The following is a 17648-nucleotide window of genomic DNA, read 5'->3' as shown; positions in this document are numbered from 1 at the left end:
AACCCCTCCAAGGGTTCAATGGGGATGTATATCCCCCCGACCGCGAGACCCCTCTCAATAGCTGTGTGCGTGGCGGCCTCAGATTTTAAAAAGAAGACGGCTTTGCCGTACATCTTTGAGGCCGCCACGATGGTCGATGGCCCGACCACTTTGGCCATGGCTTTCACCATGGCCTCTATTGAGAGGGTGTCTCGGAGGAGGCACCTGACCCCGTGCCTCCTAGTCAAGTTTTTAAAGGGGGCTGCAGCCTCCCCTGCAGCCACCTGTGCCCACTTTTTTGGGGCCTGTGGAGCTTGCCCACTCATTATTTTAATTGTTAATTGTTTATAAAAAAACAAACAAACAATAAATCAAAATAAAACAAACACAATTGCACACCCCTGCACTCCAATAGTGCAGGGGCACACAGAACACAAAGGTTTTTTTTAGTTTTTTTTTTTTATAAATAATTAAATAAACAAAAAATAAAACAAACAAACAAAAAATATTTATTTATTTTTTAAAAATAAAAATTCACACACACACCCCTGCACTCCAATAGTGCAGGGGCACACACACACACAAAAAGAAAAAATAAAACAATCAAAAACAAAAAGGTTTTATTTATTTATTTATTTATTTATTTATTTATTTTATAACAAACAAACGTATTTGTTTATTTTTTAATAAATAAACAAATACAAAATCACACACCCCTGCACTCCAATAGTGCAGAGGTAAAAGAAAAATTCAAAAATAAATCAAAGTTTAAAACTAAAAAATAGTTTCAAACTAAAAAAGATTGAAAGAACCAAACTAAGGGCAAACAAAGGAGCACATGGCCTGTGCTCCCTGCCTGCCCTTCCCCCACTCTGCACAAGGCAGGAGCAGGGGATTAAACAAAAGTATTTTTAAAACAAAAACTAAAACAGTGTAATGATCTAAAATGATTTTAAAACAAACTAAAGAAAGTGCTCTTTAATATAAAATTAAAAAGCAAAGAAAAGAAAAAAGTTTAAAGGAAGTAAAAATTAAAAGAACAAAACAAACAAAAGAAAAAACAAGCCAAAATGGCTGCCCTCCTACACTTGTAAACAAGCAAGTGTAGGAGAACAAAAGAAAAAAGAAATAAAATGTGTTTTTGAAACACTAAATAAAAGTTTTTATAAACAAAAAAGGTGCCCTGCTGCTTCAGAAATAAGAATAAATCAAAAGATTTGGAAAATAAAAAGTTGAACACACTGTTTTATACACTTATAGCAGGAGCTCTCCTCACGCACGTCTCCTCTTGCTCAAGGGTGCAGCCTATTTAAGGGCCGATAAAAAACTGCGCCGGCCGCCTATTGGCAGCCGGCACACCAGCTGCCCGAAGGCAGCCGGTGAAAAGATTCGGTTTGGCGCCCCCTAATCAAAAGGGGGTGCCAACAAAAAACGACCATTAACTAAGCCAGTAAATTAAATGTTCAAAACAAAGGGGGGGGTGGCGCAGAGCACGCCACCCAGAGCCCACCGGTCGACAAAAGCCGTCATGTCGCCAGTGGACTCCGCGTCGGCGTGCTCCAACGCCACCCGGGAACGAAGGAGGGCCCTGAACATGGCCCCACAGTCAAAGAGACCCTCCCCGGTGATCTTACGCTTCCTGGTCTTGTAGATGGTAAGTTTGCCAAGAGCCAGGAGCAGATTCACCAGGAGGTCCCTCTTCCTGGTGGAGCCACGAACAGGGTGCCCGAAAATAAAAAGGGTGGGGGAAAAATGCAGCCAGAACTGCAGCAGGAGGTTTTTCAAAAACAAAAAGAAAGGCTGCAGCCTGGCGCAAAGTAAATAAATGTGAAACACCGACTCGGACTCGCCGCAGAAAGGGCATGCGGGGTCCGAGTCGGTGAAGTGACGCAGGACCTCTCCTGACGCGAGCGCTCCGTGTAGCACCCTCCAGCCCAGGTCCCCAGCGCCTCTGGGGACCAGCGGGGAGTACAAAGCCTCCCACTGGGGCCTCTCGCCCTCCGGGGGTCGGAGGGGCTCCCGCCAAGCGGTGTCTCGGCGGGAGACGAGGGCGAGGAAGTGGAGGGTGTGGAGCGCCATCGCGTACAGGGTCCTCCTCGACACGGAACGAAGGGGGGTCGAGGAGAACTGCGAGATCCTGCTCAGGTGATTCTCGAGGGGAGGCTGAGGGGGAGCCCGATCCTTTGGTTTGATCAGCAGGACCGGAGAGCCGGGGGTAGGGAGGGACGGTGGCTCCCCGGTCCTGAGGACCCCCTCGAGATACCCGACAGAGTCTGGGTGCAAAGCTGCCTTGCACTCCCGGATCGCTCGGCGGGCCGTTCTGAGGGTCCCCCGAGTCGCCCTGGCGACCAGCGACCCGGGAGTCAGCCACGCCGAGCGTTGGTGATCCAGGAGATCCCAGACTCTGGTCACCTTGGCCGAGATCAACAGGCTCCGCACCGCGGGGGATTCCAACGCCTGCGCACCTAGATGGGGGTTGTGCAGCAGGGGCTCCAGAAGGAATTCCTCCTCCTCGGTCGGAACCGCGTCTCGGCCGATGTCGAACATGCTCCGGGTCTTGAGCAGGTCCCTGTAAAAGACCGGCAGCTCGGGGAGACGGATCCCCGGGAGGTCGAGCCAGAACAGCTGCCGGTCGTAGCCCAAGCGGTGCAGCTGGCGCAAAAAGAGGGAGGCCAGCGCGCACCACTGCGGGGCCGGGTCCGCGTACAGGAATCTCTGCAGGGTCTGGAGGCGGAAGGTGTGCACCTGAGTCCTGATGCACACCAACCCCTGTCCTCCCTCGGCCAGAGGGAGGCTCAGCACCCCCGCAGAGACCCAGTGCTTTCCGGCCCAGAAGAAGTCCGTCAGCTTCCTCTGGACCCTGGCCACAAACTCAGGGGGCGGGCTCAGGACGGTGAGTCGATGCCAAAGCATCGACGCCACCAGTTGGTTAATCACTAAAGCCCGTCCCCTGAAGAAAAGCACTTTCAGCAGACCCGACCACGACCTCAGTCTCGCAGCCACCTTGTCCTCCAACTCCACCCAGTTGGCTGCGACCGAGGTCTCCGCGGGGCTCTGGTGGACTCCCAGATATTTAAAACCGTCCGCGCTCCACTGGAACTGCTGGAGCGCGGCAGGGAGGGAGTCCACCCGCCAGGGGCCTACCAACAACCCGGAGCATTTGGTCCAGTTGATCTTGGCAGAGGACGCGGCAGAGTAAACGCTCTGGCAGCTCCGCATCCTCTCCAGATCGACCGGATCGGAGGCCACCAGGAGCACGTCGTCGGCGTAGGCCGACAGTACCACCCTCGTGTCCGGCGCGCCGAGCGCCGTCCCCGTGAGCCTCCTGCGAAGGAGGCAGAGGAAGGGCTCGATGCACAGCGCGTACAGTTGTCCGGACAGAGGGCAGCCTTGACGTACTCCTCTCCTGAAGGCGAGGGGCGCGGTCAGGGACCAGTTCACCTTCAAGAGGCACTCGGCAGAGGCGTACAGCATTCGGAAGAGGCCGACGAACCTCGGCCCGAATCCGAATGCCCGCAGGGTTCCGAAGAGATACTCGTGATCCACCCGGTCGAACGCCTTCTCTTGGTCGAGAGACAGGAAGGCGACCGACCGACCGGTCCCCCTGCAGTAGTGCAGGAGGTCCCGAACCAGGAAGATGTTGTCAAAAATCGTCCGGTTCGGGACCGTGTAGGACTGGTCGGGGTGGACCACGTCTGCCAGCACGGACTTGAGCCTCAAGGAGGCGGCCTTGGCCACGATTTTATAGTCCGTGCACAGCAGCGAGACCGGGCGCCAGTTCTTCAGGCAACGGAGATCCCCCTTCTTGGGCAGGAGCGTGATCACCGCCCGCCTCATCGAAAGGGGCATCTCCCCGGTCTCGTAGGCTTCCGCCAGGACCCGCGCAAAGGCGGGCCCCAGCAAGTCCCAAAACTTTTTGAAGAACTCCACGGTCAGCCCGTCGATGCCCGGCGATTTGTTATAGGGCATCCGACTGAGGGCGTCGGAGAGCTCGGCCAGGGTCAGCTGGCCCTCGAACTCATCCCTGACGCCCTGGCCGACCGTGGGAAGCCCATCCCACAGAACCCTGCACGCGTCGGAGTCGACGGGATCCGGAGAGAAGAGGTCAGAGTAAAAGGCTCTGGCCCTCTCGTTCACGCTCTCCGGATCCGTCAGAAGGGAGCCGTCGTCTGCCAGAAGGCAGGTGATGTTCCTGCGGTCTCCCTTCTTTTTCTCCAACGCGTAGAAGAAGCGTGAGCCGCGGTCCATCTCCCGGAGGAACTGGATCCGCGAGCGCACAAACGCCCCCCGGGACCGCTGGAGCTGCAGGTCCCGCAGGGTGCTCTTCTTCTCTACGTACGCGCTCTGCTCGAGTGGGTCCCCGCGAGCCAGGCGGCTCTCCAGATCGAGCAGCTCCCTTTCCAGCCGCTCGATCCGTGAGTCCCTCCGCCTGCTCGCGCCCCTCGTGTACTCCTGACAGAAGATCTTGATCTGCGCTTTCCCCACGTCCCACCACTGACGCCACGTGGGGAAGCGAGATCGTCTGCCGTGCCAGACCGTCCAAAAGTCCCGGAAAGACCGCTCAAAGCGCTCGTCCTCCAACAAGGCGTTGTTAAAGTGCCAGTAGGCGGAGGCGTGCCCGACTGGCACCAGGGCCACCGCCACGGCCACCAGGTTGTGGTCCGTGAACGGCGCCGGCCTGATGTCGGAGGAGCGAACGCAGTGAGCGTGGTTCCTGGTGACGTAGAACCTGTCGATCCGGGACTGAGACACCCGCCCCTCCCTCACCCTGGTGAAGGTGAAGGCGGGGACGTCCGGGTGATGCCAACGCCAGATGTCGACCAGAGAGAGCTGAGCGGTCAGCTCTCTCAGAGCTGCCGACGAGAGAGGGTAGTGTTCTTGACCCCCCACCCTGTCCGCGGCCTCGAGGGTGCAGTTGAAATCACCCCCGAGGACCACGCACTCGTCGGCGCCGATGTTGTTCATGTAGGTCGACATCCGGCGAAAGAACTGGACCCTCGCCGGACCCGTGAACCCACCAGGTGAACGATACTGTCGCCGTCCCGGATCCGGTGGTGTAACAGACGGCCCGGCTCGACGTCTACCACATCGAGTACCGTGGGAAGAAAGGACCCGGAGAAGAGCGTCGCCACCCCACAGGAGGTGCCGGTGAGATGGCTGAACGACACTCTCCCCCCCCACTCCAGAAGCCAGCTGGCTTCCGTCTCTGGAGTCGTGTGGGTTTCCTGCAGGAAGCACACAGAGTAACCCCCTTTTTTCAGGAAGGAGATTACCTGGGCCCTGCGGAAAGGGTCCCTACACCCGTTGACGTTCACGGTACCGATGTGATACATGATCCTCTGTCAGGAGTTGTCGGTGACGCTCACGGGAGATCCTGAGTTCTCCGAAGCTCACCAACTGGTCGTGTAACTTTCGGGCCCGAATGTGCACGTTCGAGCCCGAAGTTTTGTTGGCGTGGCTGGCCCTGAGGAAGGACCTCACAGAGGTTAGGATCCTCTGGAAGTCCCCCCATTTGTCCAGGGCCAGCTGTACCTTGTCCCTGCGGTGGATGGTGGCCTCCAAGAACTCCAGGAGATCCGCCGCAGGGATGTCAGGGAGAGAGATGGACGGAACCTCCGAGCCCACGCTGCCCGTGGACTCGGTATCCTCCTCCCTCTCCCTCAGCTCTCCATCGCCCCCCTCGCGATGGTAAAGCACAACGCACTCACGTTGGTGGGTGAGCGCGTTGCGCCTTATTTTGAGCTTCACCGGTCCTCCCTGCGCCCCACCCCCAGGGGACGCGACGGGAGAGACCGGCGGAGGGGCCCTCGCGGGGACCGTCTGCACCCTCGATTTCGGGGGCGCAGACGGGCGCTCGGCGTACGCCGCCGAGCCGGATGGTCTGGTCCCCGCTCTGGGTCCCTCCTTTGAGGTCCGAGGCACGGTCTCAGGCCCGTCCTCTTCCCTCGAAGGAAGGGGATCCACCCTCTCGGGTCTTTCCCCTCCCTCCCCTAGAGAAAGGGGATACACCCTTTCGGGTCCTTCCCCTTTCCCCGCATCAGCCACCGGGACCGCCTCGGACGATGTTTCCCCCCCGACGGACGCGCGAGGGCCGGAGCCCTCGTCGCCGCCGGAAAGGGAAGCCCGAGGCGGTTGTTGTTTCAGGGGCTCCTCCCGCGCCCCCTCGGTGACTGGAACCGGTCCCTCGGTGTTGGGTCGGGGACCGGTTTCTTGGCCCCGTTGCACTTCGGGGAGGGGATCTACCTCGAGGGCACCACCTTCTGCCCTCTCCGGTTCTTCCCCTCCCTTCCGCGCTCCGGAGACCAATGTAAGCGCGGGCTCCGCAGAGCCCGCCGCTGCCTCAGGGGGTGTTTCCTTCTCCCCCTCCGCGGCGGCACGAGGGCCGAAACCCCTGTCGCCGCAAGAGAGGGAAGCCTGAGGCAGCTCTTGTTCTTGGGGGGGCTGTTCTTCCCCCCTCTCCGACCCCTCGGCAGGGGTCGCTTGCATGGGCTCCGCGTTGTCTACGGAGCCCACGCCTGCCTCGGTAGCCCGAGGCAGCTCTTGTTCTGGGAGGGGTTGTACTTCCCCCCCCTCTGGCCCCTCAGCCGGGGTCGCCTGCATGGGCTCTGCATTGTCCGCGGAGCCCACGCCTGCCTCGGGGGCCGAGTCCGCCTCCTCCCCGGATACGGGAGCCAGAGGCAGTTCTTTTAGTGGGAGGGGTGGTTCTTCCCCCCCCTCCGGCCCCTCGGCAGAGGTCGCCTGCATGGGCTCCGCATTATCCGCGGAGCCCACGCCTGCCTCGGGAGCTGTTTCCGCCGCCCCCTCCTCGGCAACACAGGTTTTATGACCCGTGTCACCGTCGGAGGAAGGCGGTGCCCGAGGCAGCTGCTCTTTCGGGGGCCCCTCCTGCGCCCCCTCGGCGACCTCCCCTGCGGCCGGCCCCTCGATGGTGGAATCGGGGCCGGCTTCCGAGGTCTCTGTAGTGACGGGGAGGGGATCTACCCGAAGGGCTCCAGCTGCCCTCGCGGGTTCCTCCCTCCCCTTTGGCCTCTCGGCGGGGGCCTCTTCCATGGGCTCCGCTGTTTCTTCCGCGGAGCCCCGGACCGCCTCGGGGGATGGATCCTTCTCCCCCGCTGTGGCATTACGAGGGCCGGGGCCCTCATTGCCGGCAGAGGGGGGACGCCGAGGCGGTCGCTTTGGTTTTAGGGGGCCCTCTATCGCCCCCCCGGGGACCCTCACCAAGAGGCCGGTACGTGTGCACTTGCGTGCACACGTGGGAATGCGCGCCTGCGCCCTCCTCTTCCCCCTGAGGCTGCCGGAGGCTGTCCCCTGCCCTGCCACGGCGACGGGGAGCTCACCTCCGGCAGCGCTACTCTCCTCGCCCTCTGGGGGGAGGAGGTGTTTGGTTTTACGGGCGGCCTTGCCGCCCTGCCTCACGGGGGGTGCCGTGGGGGGAGTCTCCTTATCAGGGACTCCCCCTGACCCACCGCCAGATGGTGCGGCGGCGGGCTTCGTCTCCCCCCGCTTGGCCTCCCCCGTGGACCTGGCCGCCACCTTCATTTTGCGGCGGGCGACCAAGGTCCAGTCGGTGGACTTCTCCCCCGGCGCGCTTCCCGGAGGCGCGGAGGGTCCGGCCACCTCGGGGGCCTTCTCTCCCTTTTCCCCCTCAGATGATCCTGGGAGGGGGGCGGGTACCTTTTTGCCCCCCTCTGTGGGCCTTTTTGAGGGCCCCGGGGGCGAGGTGGTCTCGGAGGGGTGCGGTGCGGGCATGGCTGGCTTTGCGCCCTGCTGGAGCTTGGGGCACCTCTTTTTCTGGTGCCCCAGCTCCTTGCAGTGAAAGCACCGCACCTCCTCCGAGGAATAAAAGATTACGTAATTGGTCCCCTCAAAGGGGACCACAAAGCTGCCCTCCGCGGTGTCCCTCCCCGCCAGGTGGATGGTTACCTGGCGGCGGAAGGACAGGATGTGGCGGAGGGGCCTGGTCTTTGCAGCCCAGGGGGAGGGGGTGGATCGATGTTTTGATCTCCCCCAGGGCTTGCAGATGGGGCCTGAGCAGGTCGTCCCTCAAAAAAGGTGGCACATTGGAAAGGACGACCCTTGTGCCCAGGCCCGCGAGCGGTTCGACGGGGATAAAAATCCCCGCCACCGCGAGACCCCTCTCAATCGCCGTGTTCGGCCGATGGCCCCACCACCTTGGCCATGGCCTTGACAAAGCCCTCGATTGAGAGGGAGTCCTTCAGGAGGCACCTGACCCCGTGCCTCCTGGTAATATTCTTAAAAGGGGCTGCAGCCTCCCCTGCAGCCACCTTTGCCCATTTTTGAGGGGCTTGTGGAGCTTGCCCACTCATTTTATTTATTTATTTGTTTATTTATTTATTTGTTTGTTTTTTTAATTATTATTTTAGATAAATAAAGAAAACAAAATAATACACCCACCCCTGCACTTCAATAGTGCAGAGGCAGATAAAAAAAAAAAAAATTAAAACAAACAAACAAAAATTATTTATTTATTTTTAAAACAAAGAAATAAAATAAAATAAAATACACACAAACACAAACCCCTGCACTCCAATAGCACAGGGGCAAAATAAAAATGAAACAAATAGAAAAGTGTTTTTTTTTTTTTTCCAAACAAGCGTATTTGTTTATTTTTTAATAAATAAACAAATACAAAATCACACACCCCTGCACTACAATAGAGCAGGGGTAAAAGGAAAATTCAAAAATAAATCAAAGTTTAAAACTAAAAAATAGTTCTAAACTTAAAAGAAAACCAAAAACTAAACTAAGGGCAAACAAAGGAGCACATGGCCTGTGCTCCCTGCCTGCCCTTCCCCCACTCTGCACAATGCAGAAGCAGGGGATTAAAACAAAAGTATTTTTAAAACTAAAACTAAAACAGTGCAATGATTTAAAATGATTTTAAAATAAACTAAAGAAAATGCTCTTCAATATAAAATTAAAAAGCAAAGTAAAGAAACTAGTTTAAATGAAATACAAATTAAAAGAACAATACAAACAAAAGAAAAAACAAGCCAAAATGGCTGCCCTCCTACACTTGTAAACAAGCAAGTGTCGGAGAACAAAAGAAAAAAGAAATAAAATGTGTTTTTGAAACACTAAATAAAAGTTTTTATAAACAAAAAAGGTGCCCTGCTGCTTCAGAAATAAGAATAAATCAAAAGATTTGGAAAATAAAAAGTTGAACACACTGTTTTATACACTTATAGCAGGAGCTCTCCTCACGCACGTCTCCTCTTGCTCAAGGGTGCAGCAGCAGTGTCCCCAACCTGGGATTGAACCCACAACCCTCCGGTCCAGAGCCCTAACCACTACTCCACACTGCTGCCTTTGAACCTCAGTCATCTCAAAATGATTTTATTCTCGCCCTGTGCATTTTGCTCTAACCTCACTGTGAGGACATGTACGGTTTCAAGATAAACAGCTAAGGCTTGAGAGAAAGGAACTGCTGGACTCGGTAATGTTGCCAATTCTTGTTCTGACAGTGGATGAAGAAGTTGGATTTCAGAGACTGCATGGTGGTTATAGGATCCTGCCCAGTCCACACCATACTCTTGATCAACCTGGAAATAGTAAAACTGCATGTTTTTGATCCAATGACCAAAAGCTCAGTTTTGTTTAATTGGAGAAAGTTTTGTGACATCCATAATTTAATATTTAATTCATTGATGTTTACCTGTGGAGGATCTTCCCTTTCTCCCTCTCTTTGGTTGCGTAACCACAACTGCAAAGGTGATTGATTGCCAGCTGTGCGGAGACCATGGTGATTCCATGCATCCTTAAAAAAATAGATGTTGTTGGATTTGTGGTACGAAGCATCTGTGCAGGGCAAACAATTCAATTTCCTTGTCAGGATTGAGTAATCCTTCAGACTCCAAACTGGTGAATACTGTGTAGAAAAGGTTGAGGACATTTTCAAAGACATTTCTCCACAGTCGTTCAATTCTGTGGAGAAATAATCGAATGACATACCTTTCTCCATCCATCCATTATCAATAACCGCTTTATCCTTTACAGGGTTGCAGTGAGCCAGAACCTAACCCGGCGGACTCTGGGCATCAGGCAGGACTACACCCTGGACAAGGATGCCAGTCCATTGCAGGCCACCACTCACACTCACACACTGGGCAATTTACAGTGATCAATTAACCTGAACAGCATATCTTTGGACTGTGGGAGGAAACCCACGCAGACACGGTGAGAACATGCAAACTCCACACAGACCCCCTAGGTTGGATTCAAACCTAGGACCCTGGGGCTGTGATGCAGCAGTGCTACCACCGTGCCACCCGATATACCTCTATGACATTTAAAAACGATACATCCAAAAGTCAAGTTCATTGAAGAGCCCTCTAAAAGTAATGCAGTGTTTAAGTGAATCTCTGGTATGTGCTCAATCAAGACCTTGGAATTATAGTTCTGTCTGGCAGTATAGTTTTGAGATACTGATGCCAAAAGTTCCAGTTCCAATTTGTTTGTCATGTAATTTTGTTTTTGTCTAACATTATGATTATAAAAAAGTGGGGATTGAGCACAGCAGATGACTAGGAGAACCTTCATGGTGCATTGGAGAGCGAATGAATCCGAATCAACAATCTCCCTCTCGACCGGTGAGGGCACTGTACAACAGGAACTGCGGGCTTCATACTGAATGGTTGGGCAGTTCATTCCGGGGACAGTCGGAAGCCGGCCATTCAGGAAGAAGGCGGCGTTACGGTACCTGGGGTCATCGCCCTAGTACGGTGAGCGAAGTTTCAGTCATGAATTGGAGGAGACGTGATTGAACTAGCTATCGGAGGGGGCGGGGCTTAGGGTACTTTAGGGGGACGTGACGCCGTAATCGCCTCCTTTTGTTGTGGTTAATGGGAGGAGACAAGGACGGAACCTTGAATGAAGTGTGGTTCCATTGATAAACTGTTGTGTTTGTTTTGCCAGACGGCTGATTCGAAGCCGGAGCTGCAGGGAAAAGCCAGCCCGGACCTGAACGCACACGAGCACCAGCACTCAGAGCACCGCACCTGCACCAGAGCACACAGTCTGGAGACGTGTGGTTGTGATTGTATTTCTTGTTTTGTGTTGGAATTATTATTTCGGGACTGCAACCCCCTTTTGTTTTGTCGCTGGCAATACCCATTGCTGGGTAGAGCCAGCTTTATTATTTGAGTGCAGTTTTCGCTGGCAATACCCATTGCTGGGTAGAGCCAGCTTTATTATTTAAATCCTCGTCAAGGAACATTAAAGAAACCTGACCTGTGAACTTTGTGTTTGTCCTTTGTTGGAGCACCTGGAATCACCTGTACACCGGAGCACTACAAACCACATTGCCACAAGTGGTGTCAGAATCGGGATCATGGACATAGCTGCACTAACCACGCTGCTACAGGCACTGGAGCACAGACGGGAGACGGAGGATAGACAGAGGGAGGAGAGATACACAGCGCTGATCGAGAGGGTCGGTCTCGGAAATGCACCCCAAACACCAGCAATACCCGTGATGGCGCCTCCTAAAGCGCGGGCGCAAAAGATGACTGCGGAGGATGACCCGGAGGCGTACTTGGTTGCCTTCGAGCGGTTGGCCACCACTGCGTTATGGCCAAAGGAGTACTGGGCCAGCCAACTGGGTCCCTGTCTGATAGGGGAAGCCCAGGCAGCGTATCAGGCTATGACCAACGAGGAGGCTAGCCAGTACGACCTTGTCAAACAGGCCATCCTCCGACGCCTGAATATCACGGGGGAGACACACCGGGTGCGGTTCCGGGAGTATCGGAGGCCACGGGAGACCCGCCCCAGGGTGGTCGCGCAAAAACTTTGTGACCACATGGTGCACTGGCTCAACCCGGCAGAAAAGACGGGTCAGCAAATGGGAGAAGCCATCGTCCTGGAGCAGTTCTGCCATGTGGTCGGCGCCGAGACCCAGGGATGGATACGGCGCCACAATCCGACCACCTTGGAGGCCGCTGTCAGACTTGCGGAGGATTATGAGGACTCCCTGGTCTCCGTAAAGACAGAACTACTGACCCCTCTCGTCGCACCAATCACCCGCGGATCAGTGCCCTCGTCTCTCCAGTTGGGAACCAGACCTCCCAGATCACCAACCTCAATGGGCCGGCCCACCTCCTTACCATGGAGACAGCGGTTGGCCCCCAGCTGGGGTAGATTTACTGCCCCCGACCCGCTGCAGTATCAGCAGCGGGACAGACAGCTAACCCCAGTGCCTTCTGCCCCGATTGTCTGTTTTAGGTGCCATGAGCCTGGACACATCGCCCGCTTGTGCCCCGCGGCAATGGAGTGCAACGTGGCGACATGTTATCTGGCATCTGAAGCAGGTAAGGAACGGGGAAAGGGTCGGGAGGGGCCTTGTATTATTGATGTAGTGGTTGGTAATGTGAGTACCCATGCTTTAGTGGACTCAGGGTGTGCACAGACCTTAATTCAAACGTCTCTCTTAGGCGGTATGTCGTGGCAGCCACAAGGCAAGGTGGCGATCTCCTGTATCCATGGAGACACAGCGACATATCCCACCCTAAAAGCATACGTGTCTATAGGTCCGACACAACGCCACCTCACAGTGGGGGTGGTGGAAAGGCTGCCGCACCCCGTAATTCTGGGCCAGGACTGGCCACAGTATCGGCAATTGCTCAAAAAGGCAGTCCCGACCGCACACGTAACCGTGGCAGACAGAGCAGGGGAAACGATTGGTGATATTTTTCCCCTGCAAGCCGACCTGTTTAATTCTCTTTTTCGTCCTAGGAAAACAAAGAAAGAGAGACGGATCGAAAAATGGGAAGGTGCATCTCTGAAACGAGGCTGGGGACTGGTGGGAGAGAGCGCGGATGGTATCAACCGCCACTCAAAGGGAGTCGGTACGCAGTGTGACCGAGAGGGCGAGGTTACTGGGCCACCCAGAGCAGATGCTACTCCAGCCCCTCTCAATGTACCGGACATGTGGGGCTCAAGCGCGGACCTAGCGTGGGACCAGAAAAACGACCCCACGCTGGTGCACGCTTGGGGACAGGTCCGGTCTATTGAAGGTAAGGATGTTGAAGGCGCTGGGGCGCTGGTATATCCGCACTTCATTATCAAGGGGCAATTACTGTATAGGGTAAACCCTGCCACGGGCACAGGACAGCCTGTAACGCAATTGATGGTTCCCCCGTCGTGTCGGCCCGAGGTCATGAGGCTGGCGCATGACATCCCCTTTGCAGGACACTTGGGAGCCGACAAGACGAGGGAACGCATATTGGCTCGATTTTATTGGGTAGGGCTTCATAATGAAGTGTCGAAATATGTAGCCACATGCCCAGACTGCCAGCGAGTAGCGCCGGGTCGAGTGCGCCCCGCTCCTTTGGTCCCACTGCCAATTATTTCCACTCCCTTTGAGCGCATTGCAATGGACATAGTCGGCCCTTTGCTACCTTCTGACTCCGGGTATACGCACATATTAGTAGTGGTGGATTATGCAACGCGATACCCGGAGGCAGTTCCATTGAGGTCCACTAGTGCCGCTGCAATTGCCAAGGAACTAGTGCAGATTATGTCGAGAGTAGGGATCCCCAAAGAGATACTGACTGACCATGTAACTAACTTCCTGTCTCGAACGCTACAGCAGGTATATAAAATGTTAAAAATACGTCCCATCCGGACATCTGTTTATCATCCACAGTCGGACGGTTTGGTGGAACGTTTTAATCAAACATTAAAGCAGATGCTGAGACGATTTGTGAATCAAGAGCAAAAACATTGGGCATCGCTTCTCCCCTACCTCCTTTTTGCAGTGAGAGAGGTGCCGCAGAGTTCAACAGGGTTCTCCCCCTTTGAGCTCTTGTACGGCCGACAACCTCGCGGTATCCTCGATCTGTTGAGAGAGGTGTGGGAAGAGCATAAAGGCTCGTCCAAAAACGTAGTGCAGCATGTGCTCCTACTCCGTGATCGCCTGGATTTGGTCGGTCGTTTGGCCCAGGACAATCTAAAATCAGCTCAGCACCGGCAACAGCAGCATTACAACAAAAATGCACGGATTCGGACCTTTCGGCCAGGAGACAAGGTAATGCTGCTTCTTCCCACGTCGGAATCCAAGCTATATGCTAAATGGCAGGGGCCATATGAGGTGATTCGGGTTATAGGGAAAGTTAATTATGAAATTCGGCAGCCCGATCGCTGTAATGAACGTGAAATTTATCATATCAATTTATTAAAGCCCTGGCAGGCAAGGGAGGCCTTATTTATAGCCCCAGGCGAGGTAGAGGATGATTTTGGACCCTGTATAGAGGCTCCTAGCATACAGAACATTCCGATGGGGGAACAGTTACTCCCAGATCAGCAGAGAGATCTGCGCAGGTTAATTGAGGAGTTCAGGGATGTTTTTTCTGATGTGCCCGGCCGAACTAATCTCGTTGAATATGACATTATCTCTCCCCCAGGGGTCACAGTTCGGGAGAGACCTTACCGGATCCCAGAAAGTTGACGAAGTGGCGTTCGCAAAGAGGTGCGGGCGATGCTCGAACTTGGGGTGATTGAGCCTTCCAGGAGCGAGTGGTGCAGTCCGATTGTGATAGTTGCCAAAAAGGACGACACCAACCGCTTCTGCGTTGATTTCCGCAAGGTCAACGCTATTGCCAAGTTTGATGCATATCCCATGCCTCGGGTCGACGAGCTTCTAGACAGACTGGGAACGGCGAGGTTCATTTCAACTTTGGACCTGACGAAGGGATACTGGCAGATCCCATTAACCCACAGATCACGTGAGAAAACTGCATTTTCTACCCCTGATGGTCTGTTTCATTTCACAACCATGCCGTTTGGGTTACATGGTGCGCCCGCTGCCTTTCAGAGACTAATGGACCAGGTTTTACGCCCACATCATGAATATGCAGCAGCGTATATTGATGATGTGGTGATTTACAGCTCCACCTGGCGGGAGCATTTGGCTAGGGTCACAGCCGTCTTGCAGTCTCTGAGGGTAGCACGGCTGACAGCTAACTTGGGTAAATGTGCATTTGCCAAAGAAGAAACTCAATATTTGGGATTTATTATGGGACATGGGCAGGTGAAACCCGTCGCCACCAAAGTCCAGGCTTTGATGGACGCGGCAATCCCGAAAACCAAGTCCCAGGTGAGGTCTCTCTTGGGGTTGGCCGGTTATTACCGTCGATTCATCCCCGAGTACGCCACAGTGGTAAACCCTCTCGTGAACCTCACTAAAAAGAGTGCACCAAATTTAATTAAATGGACAGGGGAATGTCAGGGGGCCTTTGATACCATCAAGCAACGACTCTGCCGAGCCCCCGCCCTGATCACACCAGATTTTGATAAAGAATTCCTCCTCCACACCGACGCTTCGGATGTTGGTCTGGGGGCGGTCTTGTCCCAGCAGGTCGACGGAGTAGAACACCCCATCCTCTACATAAGCAAGAAAATGCTCCCTCGGGAGCGCAACTACTCCGTCATAGAAAAGGAATGTCTGGCCATTAAATGGGCCACTCAGACCTTACGCTATTACCTCTTGGGGCATTCATTCAATTTCGTCACTGACCACGCCCCACTCAGATGGTTAAGCACGATGAAGGATAGCGACGCTCAGATAACTCGGTGGTATCTGGCGCTGCAACCCTTCATGTATTTCATGACACACCGTGCAGGGAAAGATCATCAAAATGCGGATTACTTTTCCCGGGAGGGGGGTGTAATGGGTAAGCTAGATTCAGCCGAGTGTTCCTTCGGCTCCACTCTGAGCGGTGGGATATGTGACGGAGAGCGAATGAATCCGAATCAACAATCTCCCTCTCGACCGGTGAGGGCACTGTACAACAGGAACTGCGGGCTTCATACTGAATGGTTGGGCAGTTCATTCCGGGGACAGTCGGAAGCCGGCCATTCAGGAAGAAGGCGGCGTTACGGTACCTGGAGTCATCGCCCTAGTACGGTGAGCGAAGTTTCAGTCATGAATTGGAGGAGACGTGATTGAACTAGCTATCGGAGGGGGCGGGGCTTAGGGTACTTTAGGGGGACGTGACGCCGTAATCGCCTCCTTTTGTTGTGGTTAATGGGAGGAGACAAGGACGGAACCTTGAATGAAGTGTGGTTCCATTGATAAACTGTTGTGTTTGTTTTGCCAGACGGCTGATTCGAAGCCGGAGCTGCAGGGAAAAGCCAGCCCGGACCTGAACGCACACGAGCACCAGCACTCAGAGCACCGCACCTGCACCAGAGCACACAGTCTGGAGACGTGTGGTTGTGATTGTATTTCTTGTTTTGTGTTGGAATTATTATTTCGGGACTGCAACCCCCTTTTGTTTTGTCGCTGGCAATACCCATTGCTGGGTAGAGCCAGCTTTATTATTTGAGTGCAGTTTTCGCTGGCAATACCCATTGCTGGGTAGAGCCAGCTTTATTATTTAAATCCTCGTCAAGGAACATTAAAGAAACCTGACCTGTGAACTTTGTGTTTGTCCTTTGTTGGAGCACCTGGAATCACCTGTACACCGGAGCACTACAAACCACATTGCCACATGCATACCTTTAGAAATAACTTAAATTGGACAAATATATCAGTTAGAACCCTACGAGGTCTAGCAACAGAAGGCACAATTGTTTTACTTTGAATTTGCAAATCCATACCTCTGATTATGCACACTCCTTCCTGTGATGTGAGAATTCCGGTTCTCCCCCTGCCTGCTGACCATGTAATGTGCCACCTCGATATTTTCACCACACTTGCCAGACCTCACTCTTGAAGGAAGGCCAAATTGCTCAACTGCAGACAGGAAGCAGTCCAAAACAGTTGTGGCCCGGTTGTTTGTGGCAGCACTCAAGTACACAATTAGCCGGGAGAACCCATCAATTCCACCATGAACAACAATTCTCCATCTGAAAAATAGAAAAGTTTATCACAATTGGTAATTGAGAGTAGAGGGATGCTGGGCACTGACACCTAATATCGGAGGTCATGGAGTACAGATCAGAATGTCTGTGTGAAGAAATTCAATTAACACAAGTTAATTAGGCATACCTCATATTTTCCATGTTGTGCCATTCTTCTCCCAATGGTACTGGTTGAAACTCCAAGCATGTCACGATTGCACTCAATGGAACCTCCAGAGAAGGACGTCCAACTCCACACGTCGTTATATTAAATCCGTTCTCTCTGCGAGTTCGGAGTTCAATCTCTAGCAAATTGTTCCACAAGATTTTGTCGATGTCTGTGTCCTGCAGAGAACTGATCTCCAAATATTTCCTTCAAGTCTTCAACTCGGGTCAAAATGACATCCGCAGGCAAATCATTTGTATCGATTTGGTCTGCAAGTGTGACCATTAAGTTTTTCAATGCATCAAAATAGACATGTTTAGATCCTAATACTAGTGCATGAACTTAATGACCATAAAACCCCACATTTGTCTCTATGTAAACAAATGCTAACTGTTAACTATTGTATTTTGAGAATTCAATTTTTGAGAAAAAAGTAACAAAAATACACATTGGTACTTAGCTCAGCCAATCCGCTTGAGTCCTTGCCAGCGCTTGCGTGATGCTTTGATTGACACAAACCCTTCTCATTATGAAATGTGTCATTATGCTGAAAAACGCTGTTGTGAAAAAAGCCATTATGAAATACGTAATTATGAAATGTGTCATTATGAAATGAAAAGTGCAGTTGTGAAAAACGTGATTC

At 53.4% G+C, this 17648-nt stretch overlaps 1 long non-coding RNA gene across 1 annotated transcript; it reads right to left on the bottom strand.

Moving 5' to 3' along the window:
* Positions 1-9489: 9489 nt before the first annotated feature.
* Positions 9490-16909, bottom strand: LOC131737281 (uncharacterized). The gene is made up of 3 exons (XR_009328886.1): positions 16597-16909; positions 9656-9757; positions 9490-9542 (listed from the first exon to the last, which is right to left on the bottom strand). It is a non-coding gene; the product is annotated as an uncharacterized LOC131737281 (long non-coding RNA).
* Between the last annotated feature and the right edge of the window lie 739 nt (positions 16910-17648).

The sequence above is a fragment of the Acipenser ruthenus genome, chromosome 6, assembly GCF_902713425.1.
Source record: "Acipenser ruthenus chromosome 6, fAciRut3.2 maternal haplotype, whole genome shotgun sequence".
Lineage (NCBI taxonomy): Eukaryota > Metazoa > Chordata > Actinopteri > Acipenseriformes > Acipenseridae > Acipenser > Acipenser ruthenus.
The sequence above is the reverse complement of the archived record's forward strand: the minus strand, read 5'-3'. Positions and strand labels throughout refer to the sequence as shown.